The following is a 14,059-nucleotide window of genomic DNA, read 5'->3' as shown; positions in this document are numbered from 1 at the left end:
GATGTTTAACAACCACCATGAAAGTTAAATAAATTTATTCCTTTGCAGTAGGGAAAAACTGGCTTTACGCAAAACTGTAACAATAGAGCTTTCCACCAGCCATATATGCATGTAGTATAGCTGTTTCATTCCATTACTCTCTATGTGTTACATTGCCAGCATATTCCATGTGCTGACCCGTTTTCGGGCTGCAACTTTCATGTTGCAGACTTTTCAAACGACGAGTAAGGTGCTTTTAGGTCGTGGTTCTATACTCAGTGATGCCGTTGGAGTTGATGGACCCATTTATCTTCCAAGTCTTCCGCTGTTATCGTTATTAGATGGCCTTAAGCCATATTTATTGTAATAAGTTCTCTTTTGAGACAACGATGTAATAAGTGTGTGATTGCCACTCTGCTATAAATCCTTCGATGTGCTGTGTGGTGTCAGCATTACTGATCCAGGGATGACACCTGAGCACAGAGCACTTGATCCATTCGGGTCGGGTCGCTACAGAGATGGTATCAGAGCACACGCTGACTGTAGGACACGACCACTAAGTTAAAGCCATAGATCACCATTCTCTTCTCATTTTCTAAACTCCTCATCCTTTCTACCCTTTTAGGATGACGAACGCGAAGATTAAGTACGCTCAATCGGATGAAGGCACGCCTTTTGGATTCCACTTGAAGGAAGTCACTAGATACTTGGACATTGGATTACCAAGCTTCACGGGAACCTTCAACGCCACTCTGCCTGAAGAGGAGCGCTGGAAGATTCAAGCTCACATTCCGGGAAGGACATTCGCACCAATCACGAAGCCTATAGATAGTGGTTTCAATGCACCAACCTGGAGTCTGGGAAGGAGCATGGCAGCTCATATCACCATAGGACGCATTGGAGAAGTTTACCAAGAAGACCTCAAGGACACTATCTACCAGATTTGCGGATGCCGAGATGAACAATGGGAGTTAGTCAGCACCAAGAAGGATAGATCCATTGCATCTTTCATCCAGGAGTTAAACCAGCACATTCGACGCCACGAGAACCAGATGTGCAATGATATGATAGAATTGAAGAATGCGAAAGCAAGGATCATCGAGCTAGAAGGAGAATTGAAGTCTACACGCAAGGACTACATGGATGAGATCGTAGCTCTAGCAAGGCACAATGGCGATCTTAAGCAGGAGATTGAAGAACTCAAGAGGAAGTTAGCATCCACGAAGGAAGACAAGTACGTTGCATGTCCGGACAACTACATCATCATCGACGACACCGATTCGGATCCAAGTGAACCCGACTTTGAAGACGAAGCTGGAGCAGATATCATGGAGTCTTCCACCGGTTCAAATTTCTAGATGACCACCAGATAGTAGTAGCATTTCCCCCATGTAAACATTATAGTTCGAGCACTTCTGTGATAGTTAGACCATTTGTAAGCCCTTGTTTGATTGAATGAAGTGATTTTGTGTGCATTTGCTCATGTGCATTGGGGTAGTGTTTTCCCTTTAGACCTCACTCTATTCTTAATTCTCGTCTCTTCTAAACCCTCAGATGCCTCCGAGACGTGACAATGGATTCCCACCGGAGCTCACTCAGTTGATCCAGCAGCAGAATCAATTGATGCAGATGTTAGTCCAGAACCAGCAGAACAACACCCCACCACCACCACCACCACCTGTTGACCACTTAGCCCGTTTCCTTAGGCTGAATCCGCCGGTGTTTTCCAGTAGCACCGAGCCGATAGTAGCAGACGATTGGCTCCGCAAGATAGGAAGGGAGTTGACCACTGCAGGATGCATGGATGGTGAGAAAGTAAAGTTTGCCGCTCACCAGCTTGACGGATCCGCGGCAGCATGGTGGGAGAATTTCACAGCCACTTACCCAGTTGACACTGTCACATGGGATCAGTTTCAGCAAGCTTTCCGCACTGCCCATGTTTCAGCAGGAGCTATGGCCCTGAAGAAGCGTGAATTTCGCAACTTACACCAAGAAGGAAGGACAGTTGGCCAGTACGTTGACGATTTCAGCAAGTTAGCACGTTATGCCCCAGATGACGTTGCTACGGATGCAGCTAAGCAGGAGAAGTTTCTGGAAGGACTGAATGATGAACTAAGCATGAAGTTGATGGTAGCGAGTTTCAACAACTACCAGGAGTTGGTAGATCGTGCCATCATGATTGAAGGGAAGCAACAGTAGATTGAGAACCATAAGAGGAAGTATGGACAGGGGAAGTATAACTCTGGAGCCCAGCAGAAGCCCCGTTTTGCCCCTAAACCGGGATTTTAGTTACAGCATACCCATGGAGGAGGTAGCTCGCACAACCATAATGGCCACAAGAATGGTAATGGGAATGGAGGAAGCAACGGCCAGAACCGTACCATCCCATCGACCCCAACCAAGAGAGACCTGAGTCAAGTCACCTGTTTTAAGTGTTCCAAGACCGGACATTATGCCAATGAATGTCCCGAAGGCCAGAATGGAAATGGCAATGGAAGCTCTGGGAAGAAGCCGAACCCTTTCAATAGGGGACAGGCGAACCACATTAATGTGGAGGAGGTTGAAGATCAGCCTGACGCAGTAATCGGTAAGTTTCTGGTTAAGTCATTTACCGCACTCGTTCTTTTTGATACTGGTGCATCGCATTCATACATATCAAGGGGATTTGTGGATAAATATAACCTGCCAACTCAAGCCCTTAGGACACCCATGTTAGTAAGCTCACCAGGAGCGGAGTTTATTGCTAGACGATGGTGTGATCGGTTACCATTAAGGATTGGTAACTATGTGTTTCCCTCAGACCTAATAGTATTGGAATCTCAAGGATTGGATGTGATATTAGGCATGGATTGGTTGTCGATGTATGGAGGAAACATCGATTGCGCCAGTAAGACAATTTTGCTTACCACACCAGAAGGAAGAAGGATCAAGTATGTATCCCGGCATGTGCCAAATAGGACACAAGTAAACTGCCTAATAGGAGTTGTGCAAGAGGAAGTACCAGTGGTGAAGGATTTTCCTGATGTATTTCCTGAGGAATTACCAGGCATGCCACCGGATAGAGACATTGAGTTTTTGATTGAGTTATTGCCAGGTACAGGCCCAATATCAAAGTGACCGTACCGGATGCCAGCAAAGGATTTGGTGGAAATTAAGAATCATATTAAGGAGTTATTGGATAAAGGTTACATTCGCCCAAGTTCTTCGCCTTGGGGATCACCCGTACTTCTAGTGGAAAAGAAGGATGGATCATTAAGGATGGTTGTAGATTATCGGGGATTGAATGAAGTAACCATCAAGAACAAGTACCCACTGCCAATGATCAACAATCTGTTTGATCGGTTGCAAGGAGCTAAAGTGTTTTCCAAGATCGATTTGCGATCAGGGTACCATCAATTGAAGATTCGAGAGCAGGACATACCTAAGACAGCATTCACCACAAGACATGGACTGTATGAGTATACCGTTATGTCATTTGGATTGACTAACACACCTGCCTATTTTATGAACCTGATGAACAAAGTGTTTATGGAGTTTTTGGATAAGTTCGTCGTAGTGTTCATTGATGACATTCTGGTTTATTCAAAGAATGAAGAGGAGCATAAGGAACATTTGCGTTTGGTTTTGGAGAAACTACGGGAACATCAGTTATATGCCAAATTCAGCAAATGTGAGTTTTGGTTGAAGGAAGTTGGATTCCTCGGACATGTTATATCCGGAGAAGGTATAGCAGTTGACCCCACAAAGGTTGAGACCGTAACCAAATGGGAAGCACCAACAACAGTTGGATAGATCCGGAGTTTTCTTGGACTCGCAGGATACTACCGGAGATTCATTGAGAACTTTTCAAAGATTGCAAAGCCTATGACTGAATTGTTGAAGAAGGATACTAAGTTCAAATGGACTGAGGAGTGTGAGGCTAGTTTTCAGGAGTTGAAGACACGCTTGGTTACCTCATCGGTATTGATTTTGCCAGATCAGACCAAGGATTATGAGGTGTATTGCGACGCTTCACGTCGAGGACTTGGAGCGGTGCTTATGCAGGAAGGAAGAGTTGTTTCGTATGCTTCACGACAACTGAAGCCTCATGAGTTGAATTATGCCACGCATGATTTGGAGTTAGCAGCCGTAGTGCATGCATTGAAGACATGGAGACATTTCCTCATTGGAAATCATTGTGAGGTGTACACGGATCACAAGAGTTTGAAGTACATTTTCACGCAGAAGGAGTTGAACCTCAGACAAAGGAGATGGTTGGAGCTCATCAAGGATTATGACATGAGATTGCATTACCATCCTGGAAAAGCTAATGTAGTAGCTGACGCATTGAGCCGTAAGAGTCATGTCAACACCCTAGTGACGGGGAAAATACCCAAGGAGTTAGCAGAAAACCTTCGTGAGCTATGTTTGGAAATAGTTCCGAGAGGCTATGTAGCAGCATTGGAGATTCAGTCAACATTGATGGATAAAATCAGAGAAGCTTAGAAATCTGACAACGAGATTGCTTCTATAAAAGAGAAATTGAGCGAAGGAAAAGCAAAGGGATTTCGTGAGGATGAGCACGATACCTTATGGTTTGAGGACCGTGTTTATGTGCCCAATGACCCGGAGATTAGGAAGTTGATTTTGCAAGAGGCACATGATTCACCGTATTCGATTCACCCAGGGAATACCAAGATGTATTTGGATTTGAAGGAAACATTCTGGTGGACCGGCATGAAGAAGGATATTGCAGCATATGTAGCAGTTTGTGACGTATGTCAGAGAGTAAAAGAGGAGCATCAGAAGCCAGCAGGACTGTTACAACCATTGCCGATACCCGAATGGAAGTGGGATAAGATAGGCATGGATTTTATCACAGGATTACCCAGGACAAAATCAGGCTATGACTCAATATGGGTAGTAGTTGATCGTTTGACGAAGGTAGCACATTTTATTCCAGTTAAGACCACTTACACCAGTGCTAAGTTGGCAAAGATATACATGACTAGAATCATTTGTTTGCATGGAGTTCCGAGGAGTATTGTATCAGATAGAGGAACCCAATTTACCTCAAAGTTTTGGAATCAGTTGCATGAGACTTTGGGTACCAGATAGAGTTCAGCACAGCTTTTCATCCGCAGACAGATGGACAGACTGAGAGAGTCAATCAGATTTTGGAAGATATGCTGAGAGCTTGTGCACTAGATTATGGATCTAGTTGGGACGATAACTTGCCGTATGCGGAGTTTTCTTATAACAACAGTTACCAAACCAGTTTGAAGATGGCACCTTTCGAAGCTTTATACGGAAGGAGGTGCAGAACACCGTTGTCATGGGACGAAGTTGGAGACCGTCAGTTCTTTGGACCAGATTTGATTAAGGAGTCTGAACGGAAAGTTAAGTTGATTCGCAATAGGCTCAAGGTAGCCCAGTCCAGGCAGAAGAGCTACGCAGATTCTAAACGCAAGGAGACAGTCTACGAAACCGGAGATAGAGTTTATCTCTGAGTATCCCCACTTCGAGGAGTAAAGCGCTTTGGAGTTAAGGGAAAGTTAGCACCGCATTTCGCTGGACCGTATAAGATCTTGCAACGTATGGGAGAAGTCGCTTATAGGTTGGAATTACCAGAGGAGCTGTCAGGAGTTCATGATGTATTCCATGTTTCTCAGCTGAAGAAATGTCATGCCGAGATGGCGGAGGTACCGCTAAGAGATACCGTGCCACTCGAAGCGATTCAGTTAAAGGATGACCTAACATATGAGGAGAAGCCAGTCAAGATTCTCGATTATGCCAGTAGAGTTACCCGCAGCAAGGTTATCAAGTTTTGCAAAATTCAGTGGAACCACCACTCAGAGGATGAAGCCACCTGGGAAAGAGAAGAAGATTTGCTCAAGGACCACCCTGACCTATTTTCTAGCCAACCCGAATCTCGAGGGCGAGATTCATCTTAAGGGGGGTAGATTTGTAACATCCCAAATTTTCAATTTGGAATGTTATACACTAGATCATCATGCATAACATATTTTTCTTGCATTTTGGTTGATCCTAGAAATTTCACGCAACTCAAGGACCCACGGAGAGAGTTGGAGATTTTGTTATTTTCATATTTGAGTTCTCTCAAATTTGAAAAGAGGATCATTTGATTTATTTATTTCATCTTCAATAATTTTTCCGATATCAAAAATATAAGAGAGGGAATAATGTGACTTTCCCAAAATTGAGGGAAAATGAAGATTTAATAAATAGATCAAATTTTGTTTTGCCGGAGTTTTATTTGCATTTTATTTGGATAGGGAAAAATGCGCGTTTTCGAAAATTGCATTCTAGGTCCGGAGTAAAGTTCATTTTGTTCGACTCATTTTTAGGAGTCGGGGAAAATTTACCTTAGGAATTTTGGAGCCCGTTTAGTTTTCTTTTCTTTTGTTTTTTTGCGCGCGTAACGATTTAAAAAAAAAAGAACTCCCGCAGGCCAGCCGGGCCAAAGGCCCAGCCAGCCGACCACCTCCCCAGCCTCCCTGCGCGTGTGCGCTGCGCGCCAGGCACCAGGCGCCAGCCGCCGCCTCCCCTCGCCCAGGCCGAGTCCCAGCGGGACTCTAGGCCGGGTTAGCCCCCCTCTTTCCTTTGTTTCGTTTTCCTTTTCCTACTCTATTTCTTGTCCCCTACCCCAAGTAAACCCCCCCTCACCTATATAAATACCCCCACACCCCCCCCTCTCCTCACACCAAAACCCCAAGCCCCCTCTCCTCCTAAGCCGCAGCAAGCAGCAGCGCGCAGCCCCAAGCTGCCGCCTTAGCCGCGCCGCCCCGCGCCCCTCACCCGCGCCGCGCCCCAAGCCGCGCCCCACCCCGCGCCCCTCACCACCGCCGCCGCCGCCCCTCACCCAACGCCGCCGCCGCCCTTAGCCGCCGCCGCCCGGAGCCCGCCTCCCGAGGTAGCCGCGCCTCTCTTTTTCTTCCCCGGTTCGGTTTTTCTTAAAAAGAACCGTTCCGTTCCTTTTCCGTTTTCTCTCCGATTCTTTTCTTTTTCTTCCGGTTTTGTTTCGGTTTTCTTCCGAAACCCTAGATCGGTTTTCGTTCTTCTTTCGGACCGTTCGTCTCAACGAACGTGATCACCGATTATTCCCCGGTTAACGACGCCCGTTCGTTTAATCGTTCTTCTTTTTCTTTTCGTCGGATTTATTCCGCGATCGTGATCTCAGATCCGATCTTCGTTCTAGTCTTTCTTCTCGCTCGTTTATTGGAACCAGGTGATTCAAGCGCCTGGAGTTTCGTCTCCAAACCGCCGTTCCGTCTAATCAACTTAAACAAGTTTTTGCCCCGGTAAAATTTGACCTAGTTTCAACTTGCTAGAACTGAGTTGTTTTCTTCCGCCGTTTGTTTTTCCGTCGTCTGTTCGGTTCTTTCTTTCTTTGCAACCAGAGTTCTTAAGTTGAACTTTCTGGTTCGTTCTCTTGTTCGAGTTTTACCTGTGCATTAGATGAGTACTTATTGTGTGCTTGTTGTTTGTCCGTGATAGATCACCCGGATTGCGCCGCTTGTTACTTCGAAACCCTAGGTCTCGCGGATCATCAGCAAGGCAAGTAACACTTTGATCATACCTTTTCTACAACCCAGTTTTATTGCATTAGATCAATCCTCACACATTGCATGATTAGGATCTAATTAAATTGTGGGATGGGAAGTAGATGAGGTAGTACCTATTACCTGTATTATTATGAAACCTTTGGGAGTTACTTCTATGTTTGCTATTTATGCCATGCTATGCTAGTAGACGTGGATTGTGTGACTGATATCCATGACAGATGTGAGTTGATAATTTTAATGGTTTATCTAAGGTGGCAACTTAAACACACATCTGGGTGGATTGAGGCACGTGATGTCTATCAGGACTTGCCTGTTTTATTTTGGACCGCCACCCAGGCTCAAAGGGATCATAAGATCTTTCATGCTAGAAACTTCCATGTGCAGCCACATGCTACTATGGGCTCTGGCATAGTTGACTAAGTTGTGCGAACTCTTACGGGGTGGACTAGCAGATGTAGGGGTTGTAGGTGGTACGGTCTACCCCACATGTAAGGTGCTAACGCTTCTGAAAGACTATGTCTCGGTCATCCGTTTCTCAAACACCATGTAGTGCGAGAAAATAAACGGAGGCGATCGAGTCATGTGGGGAAAAATGCGCAAACCTCTGCAGAGTGTACAAACTAATCATGATTAGCCGTGTCCCCGGTTATGGATAGCTTGAGTATCTAGTACTTGAATATCATGTGAATCTCATCATGTTACTTCTAATTAATGTTGTTGGGTTTTAATTGTTCACTTAATTGGGATCGGAATGTTGTCAACCATTCTCGATGTTTAACAACCACCATGATAGTTAAATAAATTTATTCCTTTGCAGTAGGGAAAAACTGACTTTACGCAAAACTGTAACCATAGAGCTTTCCACCAGCCATATATGCATGTGGTATAGCTGTTTCATTCCATTACTCGCTATGTGTTACATTGCCAGCATATTCCATGTGCTGACCCGTTTTCGGGCTGCAACTTTCATGTTCCAGACTTTTCAGACGACGAGTAAGGTGCTTTTAGGTCATGGTTCTATACTCAGTGATGCCGTTGGAGTTGATGGACCCATTTATCTTCCAAGTCTTCCGCTGTTATCATTATTAGATGGCCTTAAGCCATATTTATTGTAATAAGTTCTCTTTTGAGACAACGATGTAATAAGTGTGTGATTGCCACTCTGCTATAAATCCTTCGATGTACTGTGTGGTGTCAGCATTACTGATCCAGGGATGACACCTGAGCACAGAGCACTTGATCCATTCGGGTCGGGTCGCTACAACACAAATGTGTACGATCAAGGTCAAGGACTCACGGGGAGATATCACAACACAACTCTAGACACAAATTAAAATAATACAAGCTTTATATTACAAGCCAGGGGCCTCAAGGGCTCGAATACACAAGAGTCAGTGGAAGCAACAATATCTGAGTACGGACATAAGTTAACAAGTTTTGCCATAAGAAGGCTAGCACAAAAGCAACATCGATCGAAAAGGCAAGGCCTCCTGCCTGGGAGCCTCCTAACTACTCCTGGTCGTCGGCGGTCTTCACGTAGTAGTAGGCATCCTCCGGGTAGTAGTAGTCATCAGTGGCATCGTCTGTCTCCTGGGCTCCGCCATCTGGTCGCAACAATCGGGTATGGGGGAAAAGAAGTAGCAAAGCAACCGTGAGTACTCATCCAAAGTACTCGCAAGACTTACATCAGATCTAAACTTAGTATGCATCTGTATCAAAGGAATAGGTTGTATCTGTGGACTAAACTGCAAAATGCCAGAAGGGAAGGGGAAAGCCTAGCCTATCGAAGACTAGCATCTTCTGGAAACCACCATCTTGCAGCAACAGGAGGGAGTAGAGTAGCATAAAGTAAAAGTAGCAGTAATGTTATCAACCTCGGCCAGAGATCCTTTCTCAACTCCCTGCAAGAAAGCAATCCCAGAGCCATATTATCCATTTCTCAACACAATCCATTTCTCATCACAGTCCATTTCTCATCACAAGTATCCAGTTCTAGTTGTATCGACCAGGATACAACTCCAAGTGTCCGTTACCGTAGGACAGGCTATCGATAGATGTTTTCTTCCCTGCAGGGGTGCACCAACTTACCCACCACAGTCGATTAACTCTGGCGGGACACACTTTCCTGGGTCATGCCCGGCCTCGGCCAAACAATATGCCGCAACCCGACCTAGGATTAATAGAGAGGTCAGCACGCCGGACCAAACCTATGCCCCCAAGGGTCATGGTCCATCTCCCCGGGAACTCCTGCACGTTGCGTGGGTGGCCTGTGAGCAGACCTAGCTACCTCCTTCAAAAAGGTAGGTGCTTACCAGTCCAACCCGGCGCGCGCCGCTCAGTCGCTGACGTCTATTAAGCTTCGGCTGATGTATACGATGCAGAACGCCCATACAATGCCCACGTGATGGTTAGTGCTATCAGGCCAGAGGCCCCTCGGATCAAATATCCAAACCGTAGTGGATTAGGAGCACGCGGTAACGAGCAGAGACTCAGGATCGATGTGACCTCGTCGCCCCGTCTCGAGTACTTGCGGCAAGGGCTAAGAATGCCCGGCCACGCCTCGTAAGTATCTCGCGGGCACCCTCCAGGTCAACCCGACTCCACATCACTCGCAATTAAGCTTGCGCGGGTACCCCTCAGGGCCGAACCGTCTTTAGTAGCTTGGCTCAGTGCAAAGTCATAGTAACCATAGTAACTATGTGTCTAACACCAAAGGTAAAACCCGAGGAATCACGCCCGATGAATTCCACTCGATGTTGTCATCAAGGTGAACGTAAGAGGATCCACCCTCGAGGTTCACACTTGAGGGGTTACACGACAGAGCCGTATCGGAAGTAGTTAAGGAGGAAATCACCCTCGATGACCACGACCGGATAGCTACACTACAGAGATCTCAACAAGAGTGATGTAAGAGGTTCTGCCCTCGGCACTCGATGGTAACTCTACAGAGTCATACAACTAAGGGGGGGTGATGTGCGGTGTCGGGGCCTAGACGTCGATCATGTTGATCGAGTCATCAAACATAAAGCGGGGCAACTGGGACAAGGTGGGGGTCACTGATGGATCACTAACCAACCTATACTAAGCAGTTTAGGATAAGCAGGTAACGTATGAAAGCAGGTAACAACAACAGGCTATGCATCAGAGTAGGATCATCCATAAAGCAGTACCAGTTCTAATGCAAGCATGAGAGGGAAAGAAATGGGCGATATCGGAATGCTCAAGGGGGGTTTGCTTGCCTGGTTGCTCTGGCAAGGAGGGGTCGTCATTGACGTAGTCGATCACAGGGGCAACATTGGTCTCGGGGTCTACCGAAGAGAAGAGGGGGAAGAAACAGTAAATATAAAGCAACATAGCACCACAAAGCATAACATGGCAATAAGATGTTCCGGGTGTGACCTAACGTATGGCTACACTATATAGGTGAAGGGGAAAACAACCGGGAATGTTTTCCCGATGTTTGGCATTTTTCGGACAGATGAAAAAGAGGGGATGATTGCATGTTCGCTATGCTAGGGATGTGTGGCGGACGAACGGAGCGCGTATCCGGATTCGTCTCATCGTTCTGAGCAACTTCCATGTAGAAAACATTTTCATCCGAGCTACGGTTTATTTTCTATGAATTTTCAAAGTTTTATTAATATTCTGAAATTATTTTAATTCGAAAATAAAAGCAAAAATTGCTAAGTGCACACAGCACGGTGTACACAGAAGTGTACACAGCCTGGCCTGTGGGTCCAGGGGGTCCCAGTTGACCAGTCAACGCTTGACTGGTCAATAGGGGGTGGGGCCCCTGTCATTGACTCATTAGCTAATTAGCAGTTATTTAGGTAGTTAACTAAGCTAATTATGTTAATTAATTAACCTACTAATTAATTAAATAATTAACTATTATTATTATTATGAAACCCCTTTTTGCAGAGGTTGGGCTAGGCCCGCGTGTAAGTGGCCCTGGGGCCAACCGGACGGTGGTTAACGGGTTCCGAGCGGAGATGTGGGCGCCCGCCCGAGCACAGGCGCGTGCGTGCGCGGGGCGCCGGCGCCGGGCGCGTGGTTGGCAGCACGGCTCGCCGGTCGGCCGCGACAGGCGGAGGCGACGGAGGGGGGCGACGCTCGTACTCTAGGGCGGTGGTGGTGCGGGCGCAGCGGGGCGGCAGGAGCGGCGAGCGAGAGGGGGCGGCCGCGGGCATGAGGCCGCGCGGCTGGGCGTGCAGCGGCGATACGGAGCAGGGCAGCGAGCGGTTGCGGGGCAGGACGGACGAGGCGGCGCGCGGTGGTGCAGGAGCACGCAACGGCGGCGGGCGAGCGTGCGCCGCGGGGTAGCATCACGCGAGCAGCAGACACGGTCGAGGGCGGAGGCACGGGTGTGAGCGGTGACAGCAGGCGCGGCGATGCACGGCGGGCGCGGCCTGCGGATGCGGCGTGGGCGCGAGGAGCGTGGCAGGGCGCGCGGCAGCGGTAAGCATCAGCAGCGAGCGGAGCACAACAGCTAGTCGTGTGGCAAGGCGGGGCAGAGGGGACCGGAGCCGTGATCGCGGTGGTGGACGGCGGTAGCAGCAGCGCTACAGCAGCAGTTACAGGAGGGCGCGGGCGTGCCAGGGCAATGGTAGGCGATGGCAGGCGTGTTCGGTCGAGGGCGACAAGGCGCATCGAACCGTGGTGGTGTCCGGGCCAAAGCAGGGCTGTAGCGACGACGGCGACCAGCAAAGGCGATGGCTGGAGTCGGCTTCGTCGACGAGGCGAGTTAGAGGGAGCGCGGGCACACTTGGAAAGGGAGCAGGGGTCCGGGCTCATCGCTAGGCGCACGATGGTCCGGTGGCAGCTTAGTAGCAACAGAGTGGTGGCCGGAGTGGACGGCGACGTCGACGATCGAAGCGGAGGATGGTGGTGATCCAGCGAGGCAGAGGAGCTACGAATTTCGTGGCGTGGTCGTGGTCGTTGTGTTCGAGGACGAGGGGGTGTCTCCTTCACGCAGGCAGATGGAGGACGGCCGCCGGTGGCCACGCGCACGATGAGGCCGTGGCAATGGCTTCGCTCGGGCTGGCGCGGTGCGGTGGATCTGAGGAGGGGAGGAAGGGGGAAAGGGAAGTGTATTAGGGTTCCACGGAGGAGAGAGGGGGGGGGGGCGCTGCGATTGGCCTTATCCCGACGACAAGGCCGGCGAGGTGGTCGGGGTTGACCTCGCCCCTGTAGCAACACGGAGCAGAGGAACAGGAAGGGGAGGGAGCGACCGGTGCAGGGAGTGGGCTGGATGGGCCGGCTCAGCCGGCTAAGGCCCAGGGTTAGGGGGGTGGATCTCTCTCTCTCTCTCACCTCTTCTTTTACCTTTTTTTGTTAAACTTTTCTGTTTTCTTTTATTTTCAGAAAGCAAAATAGTTTTATAAAAACTAATCTTGCACCTAAAATACCAATTTAACTTAGGCCACTGCTATAATTAACTTGGCACCAAAATAAAGTAGTTTAGTATTTTTACCAATTAGAAAGGCAATTAAATTAACGACTAGGACATTGTTTTATTTAGTTTAGGGCAGAGAAACACTTTATAAAGATGTTGGTTCACCACCAATAGTAACAAATGATTATTTGCCACATGATGAACATTTTAGATTTCATGTTTGTGAAATTTTGAATTTCACTTAGTAATTGAATTTTAATTCAAGAGGAATTTGAAAAGAGATAGGATCAAAGAGGATCATGCATTGTTTAGCAAAAATATTAGATTAAACCCAGGGGGTACTGTAGGATGATACACGGGGTGTTACAAATCTCCTCCACTACAAGAAATCTCGTCCCGAGATTTAAGTGGCGAAGTAAAGAGTTAATTGTCTGGTGAACAATGCAGGGGATGTGACAGAAGTATCTCTCGAGTTGGAATTTAAGAAAATGTCGAGAGCAAAATATGAAGGTACAATAAGAAGTTTCAAGCGAATGTACAAACGATCGATACCTAAACAGAGTGTGAGAAGGGGTTTAGAACATCGGGAATAGATCATCTCTCGGAGGGTGGCTCGTGATAACATACAAAACCAAGAGCAAAGAATACTTCGGAATCAAGTATGTACGGGAGAGTCAGGTTCCGATCTTGTGGAACTATGGGTTATGGTCCCACCATGTGGGTTAAAAGTAGGAAGGCGCTAACATCTTGAATGATCATGATAGCAAGGCAGGTCAGAGGATAGCCTGTCAGTTATGTTGGCAACAAAGTTTGGTACCGAGGGCGTGGGACGAAAAGAACTATTTTCCTGCTCGTTGAACGAGGCGGACCAAATAGGCAAAGTTCTCGTCCATCGGTGGTTACCAGAATGTCATCAGCAATAGTAACAGGGTCTTACTCACAGAGTTGTACACCGAGGTGCTTACTTAAGCAGGGATTTATCTCTGCTCAAACAAGTTAGATTATAAGAAAGGTGAAACAAACAAATGCAAAGGAAAATGTGATTATTATGATAATCAGACCAATGGAAAGGAAAGATGTTTATACCCAAGTATTCGAGTATGACTTTCCCAAGGAAAGG

This window comes from Triticum aestivum, chromosome 3A (genome assembly GCF_018294505.1).
Source record: "Triticum aestivum cultivar Chinese Spring chromosome 3A, IWGSC CS RefSeq v2.1, whole genome shotgun sequence".
Classification (NCBI taxonomy): Eukaryota; Viridiplantae; Streptophyta; class Magnoliopsida; order Poales; family Poaceae; genus Triticum; species Triticum aestivum.
Note: the sequence above shows the minus strand (reverse complement) of the source record.